Source organism: Suncus etruscus, chromosome 5 (assembly GCF_024139225.1).
Source record: "Suncus etruscus isolate mSunEtr1 chromosome 5, mSunEtr1.pri.cur, whole genome shotgun sequence".
NCBI lineage: Eukaryota > Metazoa > Chordata > Mammalia > Eulipotyphla > Soricidae > Suncus > Suncus etruscus.
The window spans coordinates 22,617,630-22,629,828 of NC_064852.1; positions in this window are offsets into that span (position 1 = coordinate 22,617,630).

A 12,199-nucleotide genomic window follows, 5' to 3' on the forward strand; every position below is an offset into this window, starting at 1 on the left:
CCGGGAAGGTGGCGCTAGAGGTAAGGTGTCTGCCTTACAAGCGCTAGCGTAGGATGGACCTCGGTTCAATCCCCCGGTGTCCCATATGGTCCCCCCAAGCCAGGGGCGATTTCTGAGCGCATAGCCAGGAGTAACCCCTGAGCGTCAAACGAGTGTGGCCCAAAAACCAAAAAAAAAAAAAAAAAAAAAAGAGCAAAATAAAAGAGGGCACTAGAGAGATAGTACATTGGATAGGGCATTTCCTTGCACAAAGTCAACCTGTGTTTAATCCCTGGCACCTCTGAGGATGCCCCAACTCTAGCCAAGAATGGTCACTGAGATCAGAGCGAGGAGGAAATACTGAGCACCACTAAGTGCGACCCACAATCAAATAAACAAAACTCCCCAAAACAAAGCAAAAAGCAAACAAAAATGTAAATAAAAGGCAAAATAAAGGGATGTGGATTCATAGTAGCATACTTGTCTTGCATGTGTCAGGCTCTGGGTTTGAGTTCCAGCACTATCCCCCAACTAAAACCCAAATGAAGTAATGCTGTAATTTTTCTTTTTCTTTTTTTTTTTTTTTGTTTTTTTCTTTGTTTTGTTTTGTTTTTGGGACACACCTGGCAGCACTCAGGGGTTACTCCTGGCTCTACGCTCAGAAATCGCTCCTTGCAGGCTCGGGGGACCATATGGGATGCCAAGATTCGAACCACCGTCCTTCTGCATGCAAGGCAAATGCCTTACCTCCATGCTATCTCTCCGACCCCAATGCTGTAATTTTTTTGTTTTGTTTTGTTTTTGGGCCACACCCAGCGGTGCTCAGGGGTTACTCCTGGCTGTCTGCTCAGAAATAGCTCTTGGCAGGCACAGGGGACCATATGGGACACCGGGATTCGAACCAACCACCTTTGGTCCTGGATTGGTTGCTTGCAAGGCAAACGCCGCTGTGCTATCTCTCCAGGCCCAATGCTGTAATTTTTCAAATCAACAAAGTTCATTAAATAATATTGATATTAGGGACCGGCACGATAGTGCAGCAGTAGGACATTTGCCTTGCATGTGGCTGACCCAGGACGGACTGGGGTTCAATTCCCGGCGTCCCCTATGGTCCCCCAAGCCAGGGAGATTTCTGAGCGCATAGCCAGGAGTAACCTCTAGTGTCATCAGGTGTTTCCCAAAAACCAAAAAAGAAAAATACTGATATTATTATTTGTATAATATTGACCTGTTATATTATCATATTATAATATTAAAAGTGTGTATGGTCAGAAAATGGCCTGGTGCAGGTGACCAGTGAGAGCCTGAAGGGCTATTTGACCTCCATATGACAAACAAGCATCTACCAGAAGCCAAAAAATGCAGGAGGGGCTACGGAAGCAGTTGAGGATGAGAGAAAGCAAGGCCCAGGCTCAGGCAAGAGGACAAAACTATTCTCTAGGTCTATGTGAAACCTGCCTACTTGAAATAAACAACCATTTAACCTCCAGAAAAATATGAAAAGGCTATGTCTACTAGTTTTTTCAAATTTATTTAATTTTGGGGGTGCCACACTCGGTAACGCTCAGGGGTTACTCCTGGCTATGTGCTCAGAAATCGCTCCTGGCTCGGGGGACCACACGGGACACCAGGGATTGAATCCAGGTTTGTCCTGGGTCAGCCACGTGCAAAGCAAATGCCCTACCACTGTGCTATTGCTTCAGCCCCCATGATTACTAGTATTATTCAGCATTGTAAATGATAATCAAAGGGGTCGGAGAGATAGCACGGAGGTAAGGTGTTTGCCTTGCATGCAGAAGGTTGGTTAGTTGGTTGAATTCTGGCATCTCATATGGTCCCCTGAGCCTGCCACGAGCGATTTCTGAGCATAGAGCCAGGAGTAACCCCTGAGCGTTGCCAGGTGTGACCCCAAAACCAAAAAAAAAAAAAAAAAAAGGTAACCAAAGCAATAAGAAAAGAAAATAAATAAGGGCCCGGAGAGATAGCACAGCGGTGTTTGCCTTGCAAGCAGCCGATCCAGGACCAAAGGTGGTTGGTTCAAATCCCGATGTCCCATATGGTCCCCCGTGCCTGCCAGGAGCTATTTCTGAGCAGACAGCCAGGAGTAACCCCTGAGCACCACTGGGTGTGACCCAAAAAGCTAAAAAAAAAAAAAAAAAAAAAAAAAAAAAAAAAAAAAAAAAAGAAAATAAATAAATAAAAGGCATCATGATAAAAGGGGATAATGAAAGCATCTTTATGAAAGCTCACTTAAAAGCAACAACATAAATAAAAAAAAGCTATTTGGGTCAGAGAGATAGCACAGCAGTAGGGCATTTGTCTTGCATGTAGCTGATACAGGATGGACTATGGTTCGAATCCCAGCATACCATATGGCTCCCTGTGCCTACCAGGAGCTATTTAGGAGTGCAGAGCCAGGAGTAACCCCTGAGCACCACCGGGTGTGACCCAAAAACCAAACCAAACCAAACCAAAAGGAGGTATTTGAAAAATGGATAGAATTTTCTTTGACATTGAAGACCGTCAGAATAATGGAAAGATCCCACTATTAGGAATGGGAAGATTCATGTCAAAGATATAAATGGGTTCAGAAAATCAACATTATTTCAATCATGTTTACAAGATTCAACATGATTTCAATACAAATGATAAGGGAGAGGCTAAAGAGATACCTACACTGGGTAGGTGTAATTGAGGCTGGTAAATTCAAATTCCAAGATGTAGAAGCAATTGGTGTGGTCAGAGTCGCTGAATGTAGCAGTCTCTGGTGAGGTTAGATCTCAAACCAGATCTCAGGGTCAGATCTCAGACTTTGTGAGTAGAGCACTCATAAAGAAACATCCACCAGCCCACCGGCCAGAGAGTAACTCAATTTATTGTTGGGAAATATATATATATATTTATATATATATTTATAATTTATATAATTATTTAGATTATAATTCATACTTATACTATTTTATATTATATATTTATATTATTTATATAATTATATATGTATGATTATATAAATAAACCTATAATTATTTATATGATATAATCTATATAGTTAGGATTATTTTTTTGGGTTTTTTTCGGCCACACCCATTTGATGCTCAGGGGTTACTCCTGGCTAAGCGCTCAGAAATCGCCCCTGGCTTGGGGGGACCATATGGGACGCCGGGGGATCGAACTGTAGTCCTTCTTTGGCTAACGCTTGCAAGGCAGATACCTTACCTCTAGCGCCACCTCGCCGGCCCCAATAATGATTTTATAATTATAAAATTATAATTTATAATAATTTATATATAATATAGTTGGGAAATATATACATATACAAATATATATTTGTTTGTTTGTTTTTGGGTCACGCCCAGTGATGCTAAGGGATTACTAAGGGATTACTCCTGGCTATGTGCTCAGAAATCGCTCCTGGCTCGGGGGACCATATGGGACAATGGGGATCAAACTGTGGTCCATCCTAGATCAGCCGGTGTGCACCCTACCGCTGAGCCACCATTCTGGCTCTGGAAATGGATATTTATTTTTTCTTTCCTCTTCTTTTTTCTTTCTTTGTTTTGTTTTGGCTTTTGGTTTTTGGGTCACACCCAGAGGCACTTAGGGGTTACTCCTGGCTCTGAGCTCAGAAATTGCTCCTGGCAAACATGGGGACCATATGGAATGCAGGGATTTGAACCAGGGTCTGTCCTGATTCTCTGCGTGCAAGGCAAACACTCTATTACTGTGCTATCTCTCTGGTCGAGAAATGGATATTTATATCAGGGGAGAGTAAGGTGTGGGTTCTGTGCCAACCAATCAGGTAGGATGTAAGAGGGGATTAAAACAGGGTGTGCGCTTCTGTGTTTAGGGGAGACTGAGTAAGGGGATTAGTGAAAGCAGAGTGTGTGCTCTGGATGTTAAAACAGGGTGTGTTTAAGGTGATAGCTACAGGTTGGGAGCATATAGATGACCCAGATTTAATCCCCAATACTCTTGAGTCCCATCAGGAGTGATTTTCTTCCACTCAAGAGTGATTTGAAAAGAAAGTATGATTGCCTGGCAGGAGAAATGAGGAATGGCCTATCTGATCAGCGATCAAACTGCCTCAATACAACTGAGTCAGTCTGGTGATCTCTGTGGCCAAGATGATAGTTAGCTCAAATCTGGTCTTCAATAACCATCAAGATGGAAATCACGCACCCACTTCCCTGTTGGTGGGTAGGGCCAGGGTGTACTGGAGCAGTGAGAAGAATTCACCCTCCTCTTCACTGACTAGCTTGGAGTCAGTTGGACCCTAAGAATAAGGGCACATTTGGAGGAGTGCAGGCTTTGCTCAAGGGAACCCTGGGTTCAATCATGGGTTGTACTGTCCCTCTTGAGCATCATTAGGTATGACCTAAAAAGGAAAGGAGAAAACAAGGCCACAAACATAGCTCTTCAATGACTCAGTTCTTGGGGTCTTACGTTGTTTTGTTGTGGTTTTGGTTTGGGGTCACATTGATGATGCTCAGGGCTTACTTGTGGCTCTGCACTTCAGAATCACTTCTGCTAGTGCTTGAGGAACCATACGGGACGTCAGGAATCAAACTGGAGTAGCTGCATGCAAGGCAAGTATTATCTCTCCAGCTTCTTTTGTTTGTTTTGGATACAACTAGTGGTGCTCAGGGTTTATTCTTGGCTCTGTGCTTAAGAATCACTCCTAGGGCCGGAGAGATAGTATGGAGGTAAGGCGTTTGCCTTTCGTGCAGGAGATCATCAGTTGGAATCCTGGCGTCCCATATGGTTCCCCGTGCCTGCCAGGAGCAATTTCTGAGCCTGGAGCCAGGAATAACCCCTGAGCACTGCCGGGTGTGACCCAAAAACCACAAACAAACAAACAAACAAACTAAAACAGTCACTCCTAGAGGTGCTAGGGGATTGAATCCGGGTTGTTCATGTATAGATAGAGCAAAGGGTCTGACCACCTTACTATGACTCCAGCCCCACTCTTGGTTGCTGAGTAAACAACTAAGGACTGGAGTGAAAGGGTAGAGTGGAAGCAGCACCGTTGTCTATGGTTTCCTCATCTCTCTCATCCTGTCTGGAATCTATCAACTCTGGCTAACCCCGAACCCAGTTTGGCTACAGAGGTATGGGTGTACATAGATGCATCGGCCTTTGTTTGGGTGGCAGGGGGTCACAGGCTACAAGTCTAAGCACCACTGTGCAACTTGAATTTCGGGGAGATGGGAGTTTGGGCCACACCAGTGTGCAGGGCTAACTCCTGGCTCTGTGCTCAGGGATCACTTATAGTGAGGCTCAAGGGACTAAATGAGGTGGGCCAGATAAAATTGGGGTCAACCACGTCCAAGGTCAGTGTCTTAGCCCCTGAATATCTCTATCCCAGATACAGTTAGCCTTTAAGAAATATTTAATTCTCAGAAACATGTGTATTTCAGTTATGATAATGTTGTTCAGCAGAGAAACATTAAAAAAATCATCGCTATATTCACGAGGAGTTCATTTCTTCAATTTACATTTTATTTTATATTTATTTATTTATTTTGGTTTTTGGGTCACACCTGGTGGCGCTCAGGGGTTACTCCAGTCTCTATGCTCAGAAATCGCTCCTAGCAGTCTCGGGGGACCATATGGGATGCCTGGATTCGAACCCTTGTCCTTCTGCATGCAAGGCAAATGCCCTACCTCCATGCTATCTCTCCAGTCCCCTATTTTTGAGTTTTTTGGTTTTTTTGGGGGGGAGGATGGTTCATAGCTGGCTGTGCCCAGGCTTTATTTACTCTTGGCTCTGTGATCAAGGATCACTCTTGAACATTCTTGGGCACCGAGGTGATCTGGGGATCAAACACAGTTTTTTGAAACCAATTCCTTTTATCTTGTTTTTGTTTTTGGGCCACACTGGGTGGTGCCCCAGGAGTCACTCCCAGCTCTGTGCTCACAGATAATACTGAGAGTGCAAATGGAATGCTGGGTATGGAGCCAGTGTCAGCCATGTGCAAAACAATACCTTCCCCACTGGTCTATTGCTCTGACCACTCAGAGACGACATTTTTTAATGAATAGCCTATCAGAAGCCCTGTCAGTACATGTGGAAGGGACCTGGTTCTTCTTAACAGTTATTTATTAGTTTATGACATGGCAAGTCCATAAAGATGCACTCAAAAGTTGAAAAAAATGCAATCAGGACTATTAACTAGCCATTTGGAAAAATAAAACATACATCTAAGGGAAAATGGATGAAAAGTTAAAATGTAGGGGCCGGAGAAGTGGCGCTAGAGGTAAGGTGTCTGCCTTGCAAACGCTAGCCAAGGAAAGACCACGGTTCGATCCCCCAGCATCCCCAAGCCAGGGGCGATTTCTGAGCGCTTAGCCAGGAGTAAAAAAAAAAAGAAAAGTTAAAATGTAATGAAGTACCATAAGATAATAGAAGTGTAATCCAAGACAAATAGAGCTTTGAATCATATTGTTGTGGAAATACTTTCTATAGATGACACCACAGGCAAGAAAAGGGGCAAGAGGAAGACTAATTTAGGGTTCAAAGTGTGTGAAAGTTCTGAACATAAAAAAATAAAACATAAACTTTGTTTTGGTTTTATGGGTCACACCTGGCAGTACTCAGAACTTATTCCTGGCTCTGTGTTAAGGGATCATTCCTGGCAGGACTTAGGGACCATATAGGAAGTTGGAGATTGAACCTAAGCTGGCAGTGTGCAAATAAAGTGCTCAACTAGCTGTACTATCACTCCAACCCCTAAAATCATGAACTTAAACAGGAAATAAAACAATGAGAAAATTGTTTGACATGTTCTAGAAAAAACTCAGACTTTACACAAAATGGAAACAATAAAAAGACAAAACTCCAAAAGGGACCCAAGGAAGCTGAAAAATGCGAACTCATGATTTGCATGAAGGAGGCACCACACTGTCCTCAGACTACTGCCAGAAGAAGCACTAAGCTGGGAGTAACCCTGAGCACTGGTTTGGTGGGGGAGAAAAATATTTTATTAAAGAAAATGCAAGGCAAATAGCAATAAAAACGTCCAGTGAACGTGAGAAGTCTCATTCCCAACAGTATTAAATTCAGACAAATAAAGAGATTTTATACACACACATATTCATTTCAGATTGGGAAGGAACTTTCCAATAAAATAAACCTTAGCATCATGTTGGCGATGCTCTGGGAATGGAAAGTCTCATTCCCAGCTAGTGAGTACTTCAATCATGTCGCTAATTTTTTTCTCCGGACGTGAAAAGTTGCTCATGCTCATTTAAGTTTAAAGAAGTAGGTTATCGTGACAATTAAGAGCTTGGTGTGATTATTGATTGGATCTTGTATGAGAGGAAAATCAGCTATAAAAGACATTATTGGGACAATTGAGGAGATTTGAATATGGACTGCACATTATATCATATCAACGCAACTATCTTGGGAGAGATAATGGTCTGTAGTTACGACAGAGGAAGTCCTTGTGCTTATTTATTTAAGGGTAAAAAATCATGATGTTGGTAAGTTACTTCTAACATTCTGCACAGTGTACATATATTATCTATGCACCTACTGACCTAATTACTAATCTGTCTATCCATTTATCCATCCATTCATCCATCCATCCATCCATCCATCCATCCATCCATCCATCCATCCATCCATCCATCCATCCAATCCATGTACACATGCTCTATTCATCTATTTATCATCTACCTACCTACCTATCTATAATCAATCAATCTATCTATCAAGCTATCTATCCTCTGTCTATATCATTATCATCTCTCCTTATATTTCATCAATTCATCATCATTTATATTTTTCTTTTGTCTGCCTAAGATCCCATCTATTGAAATGTTAACATGTGACAAATACAGATAAAGTGTTTTTTGAGTGTTTCCTAAATTATTCTAGTCTTTGATTTTTTTTGTAGACTTAATTTCAAAAAAATAAAGAGTAGGCACAAAATATTTTTAATGATGTTATTTCATTTTTTTTTTCAAATTAACATGCATCTATTTTAAATCTGGCAGGACACATGTTCAAATGTTCAAAGGGACTATGGGGTGGTGGTTGTTCAGTTTATTTGTTCTTGGAGACAATGAAAATCCTGGGGGGGGGTTCCTGCTGTCTGCCTAGGGGACAGTTCTTGGGGTGCTGGAGGATCCTGTGTTGCAGGGAGAGAGCCCAGTCCTCCCACATGCAAACCACATGCGCAGCCCTTCAACCCTCTGTGGTCTATATCTGTCCTGTTTTAAAAAGCATCACAGAAGTAACAGACACGTATATAGGCGAATCAGAAAATTCAAAATAGCAAAGAAAATACATGAAAATCAAGATAATTTCAGAGAGAAATTGCTAATTTCCCTGTTACCACATGTTCCCTGCAGACAGATACATCTACTTCTTCATTGATATGACCCTACAAATTTGCCAGCCAATATGGGGCTGGTCTGCATACAGACTGTTGAAAAACTTGCTTTTTGCACCCTCTCTTTTCTCTGTGTGTGTGTGTGTGTTTTGGTTAGAATCAGAGGTTACTCTTGGCTCTGTGTCCTGAATCATTCCTGGCCATGTTCAGGGCACCATTAGGTGCCAGGGCTCTGAATTGGGCTCTGCTGCAGATAAGATAAGACACCTGGGGGCTTGAGCAATAACTTGCCTTGCAAGCACCAACCCTAGTTCTATCCCAGCATCCTATATGGACCCCCACCCTGACCTCAGGAGTAACTTCTGAGCACAGAGCTAGGAGTATCTCCTTAGCACAGAGCCAGGAGTAACTCCTGAGCACCGCCAGTGTGGCCCCAAACCAAAAATAAAGAAAAGGAAGAAAGGAAAGGAAGGAAAGATGGAAGGAAGGAAAGAAGGAAGGAAGGGATGGAGGGAGGGTGGGAGGGAGGAAGGAAGGAAGGAAGGAAGGAAGGAAGGAAGGAAGGAAGGAAGGAAGGAAGGAAGGAAGGAAGGAAGAAAAGGGGCTGGAAAAATAGCACAACAGTAGGGCATTTGCCTTGGATGCAGTTGATTCAGGATGGATGGTGGTTTTAATCCCAGCATTTTTGTTGTTGTTGTGTTTTTGGGCCACACCCAGTGATGCTCCTGGCTATGCGCTCATAAATTGCTCCTGGCTTGGGAACCATATGGGACGCAGGAGGATTGAACCTCGGTCCATTCTAGGCTAGTGCGCACAGGCAGACACCTTACCGCTTGTGCCATTGCTCCGGCCCCAGGAGGGATTTCTGACCACATGGCCAGGATTAACTCCTGAGCACTGGCAGATGTGACACAACAAAACAAAACAACAAACAATAAAAAAACAACAAAACAGAACAAAAGGTAAGACCCCCTAACCTTGAGCTGTCCAGTTCTCTCTATGGCATATTTTGTGTATGATATGCGGTATATTGTGGTGTGGTGTAGATAATATGTACATCTACGTGTATGTATATGTGGAAAGTGAGTTGTAGATGTGTGCATATCGTGTGTATAGTGTTTATACACAGAGTATATATATGCAGTGAGTGGAATTTGTGTGTATATATATATATGTGGATGTATATGGATGTGAGGTGCAGAGACTACATGCATGTACATGATATACAGGACATATGATCCACATGTGTATGGTATGTGACATCTACATGACCTATGTATATATGTGTGGTCTGTGTGTAGTACCTATACATGTAGTATTGTGGTGCATGTGAAATATATGTGTCATGCACCTGTGTGGTGTGTCTCTGTGGTGGATACAGGTGTGCTGTGCATGGAGCGTGTGGTGGACAAAGACAGGTGTGTGTGTGGTTTGTGAGTGTGGTGGTCAGTGGTGCCTTTGCAGTGTGTGAGTGGTTCTGTCTTGGGTCCTTCGCAGGGCTGAATTGCAGCACCCTGCTCTGCCCCACAGGCAGATAAATAAGGGCTAATTGCCCACAGTGTCTTGGGGGTGTCAGCAGCGGAGACAAGGCACATTTATGGGCCAATTAGATGCTTTCCTGGGCCTGAGCTGTGATAGATGTGTCATGGCTGTGTAGGAATGTGCTGGGTGGGGGGGGGATGGTTCTGTGGGAGTGAGGTGGGGGGTATCTGTAATCCTGGTTCCTGCCCAAGTTTGCTGTGCAGATTCTTGGGCTAGGGCCCTGCTCCCTCCCTCCCAGCTAAGTCTGCCCTATGCTGTGTGTGCCTGGGGTGTCAGGAGGGACTCTGGCTGGGGGTAATGGGCAGTTCTGAGCATCACAGTTGGAAGGAGGCTGGTTTTGAGACAATCTAGGGCTTTCTCTCCTGCATATGCTCAGTTCATGTCCTTGTGGACTGGACCTGGTGCCCCCAAAGCTGAATGAGGCGCAGAAGGGGGGTGATAATGTCCGAAGAAATGCAATCTCATCTGTGCATCTGTGGCATGCCCTGGAGGTTGGAGAGAACCAGTGGCATCTCCAGTGGGAGTGGGGCAGGTGAGACTTTAGACCCAGAACTGGGGAGAGGAGGGAATTGGATTTCCTTGGGGAAATGGGGGCAAACAAAAGTACAGAATATGGGGCGTGGTGTAGCTAAGGGGGTACAGATGGACAAGGAGGGAGACTAGCCAATGGCTTCTCCCCAGAACTAGGGGTGTCCTTTGGGGGTGGCAAGGCCGGCTGTCCCAGGAAGCAGGGAAGACAGCAGGTAGAAAGGAAGTGGGTGGGGGCTGGGGGGCAGGGCCATAGCAGCCTTGCCTTTGAACGCCCCCACACTGGCCTTGAAACTGGTCTCTGCAGTCTCAAACTGACATCTGGCACCTCCTTGAAGATGCTTCTCAATTTTTCACCCACTTGTTTCAGCATTTTGTCAATTAGTCAATCATTTCTCTATTTGAATGTGAAGAAAAATAGAATAACCCAAAATCCAATCACTTCTTTGGGGGGTATGTTTGGTTTTTGTTGTTTCTGGGCCATATCTGGCAGAGCTCAGGGGTTCATCGTGGCTCTGCTCTCAGGGTTCATTCCAGGTAGTGCTCAGGGATGCTGGAGATTGAACTTGGTACTATCACTTGGGCCCCATTACTTTAAAAACATAGTCCTCGCAGGGAAAGAGGAGGCCTAGGAATGCAAGTTTGTGCTAGTAGAGAGTTCTGGAGTTTGGCGATGGGGGAGATATAAAATCATACAAAAATCTTTACTCAACAGAGATTCATCTTAAATATACTCACACATCTTGATTTAACATATATAAAATGTTTCTTCTTGATTGATTTCTGGTTTACAATCCTCTAGGGCTTCTGGGGTTCATGTCATGCTTCTGAGCCAGGACTCAGAAGTTCCCCCACAAAAGATACCTGACCGCCCCCCACTCCCCGCCAGTGACCACCGCAGCTTCCACACAGTCTCGGAGTTAGTTTTATTGTCTTTTTGCCAGTTCGTTTGCTTTAGTGATTCATATTCCACAGATGAGTGAGACCATCTGGTAATTGTCTTTCACTTTCTGATTGCACTCAGCATAATCTCAAGATCCATCCAGTTTGTCGGTTTGTTCCAAGAGGGCTGACGGGTCTTCTATGGGATGTGTGGCCTGGGGTCTGAGTTGTCACCCACAAATCTATGAGTCTAATCTGCTTTGGGCTATGGTGAGAATCCTATTCTGAGAATAGAGCACAGGTCCAGGCCAACAACTATCCTTTTTTTTTTTTTGGGGGGGGGGGTTTATACCCAGTGACACTAAGGGGTTACTCCTGGCTATGGGCTCAGAAACTGCTCCTGGCTTGGGGGACCATATGGGACTCCAGGGATCGAAACAAGGTCTGTCCTGGATCAGCCACATGTAAGGCAAACACCCTACCACTGTGCTATTGCTCTGGCCCCAACAACTATCTTTTGATGAGAGTTTTTTCTACCCTTCAGTATAGCCTAATTTACAATTTATTCTTTTTTGGTGTCTCAAACCTGGCAGTGTTGGGGGATCCCCTGTAGTGTCCAGAACTAAACATGAACACCCCTACATGTCCCTCAGCCCTCTGAGTCCTCTCCATAATCCCTCATTGTGATCTTGAGTCTGGGGGGCTATATGGGATGAATTATACCTTCTTTTGGAGGCCACACCTTCTTCTACAAGGCATTGCTCAGGGGTTACTCTTGGTTTTGTGCTCAGGAATGGTGGTGCTTATGAGACCCAATGGGGATCCCGGGGATCGAATTCAGGTCACAGCATGCAAGGCAAATAAATACCTTACCTGGCAACCCATTTTTGAGGGGTCATTTCTTTTTTTGGGGGGGGGGCACACTCAGT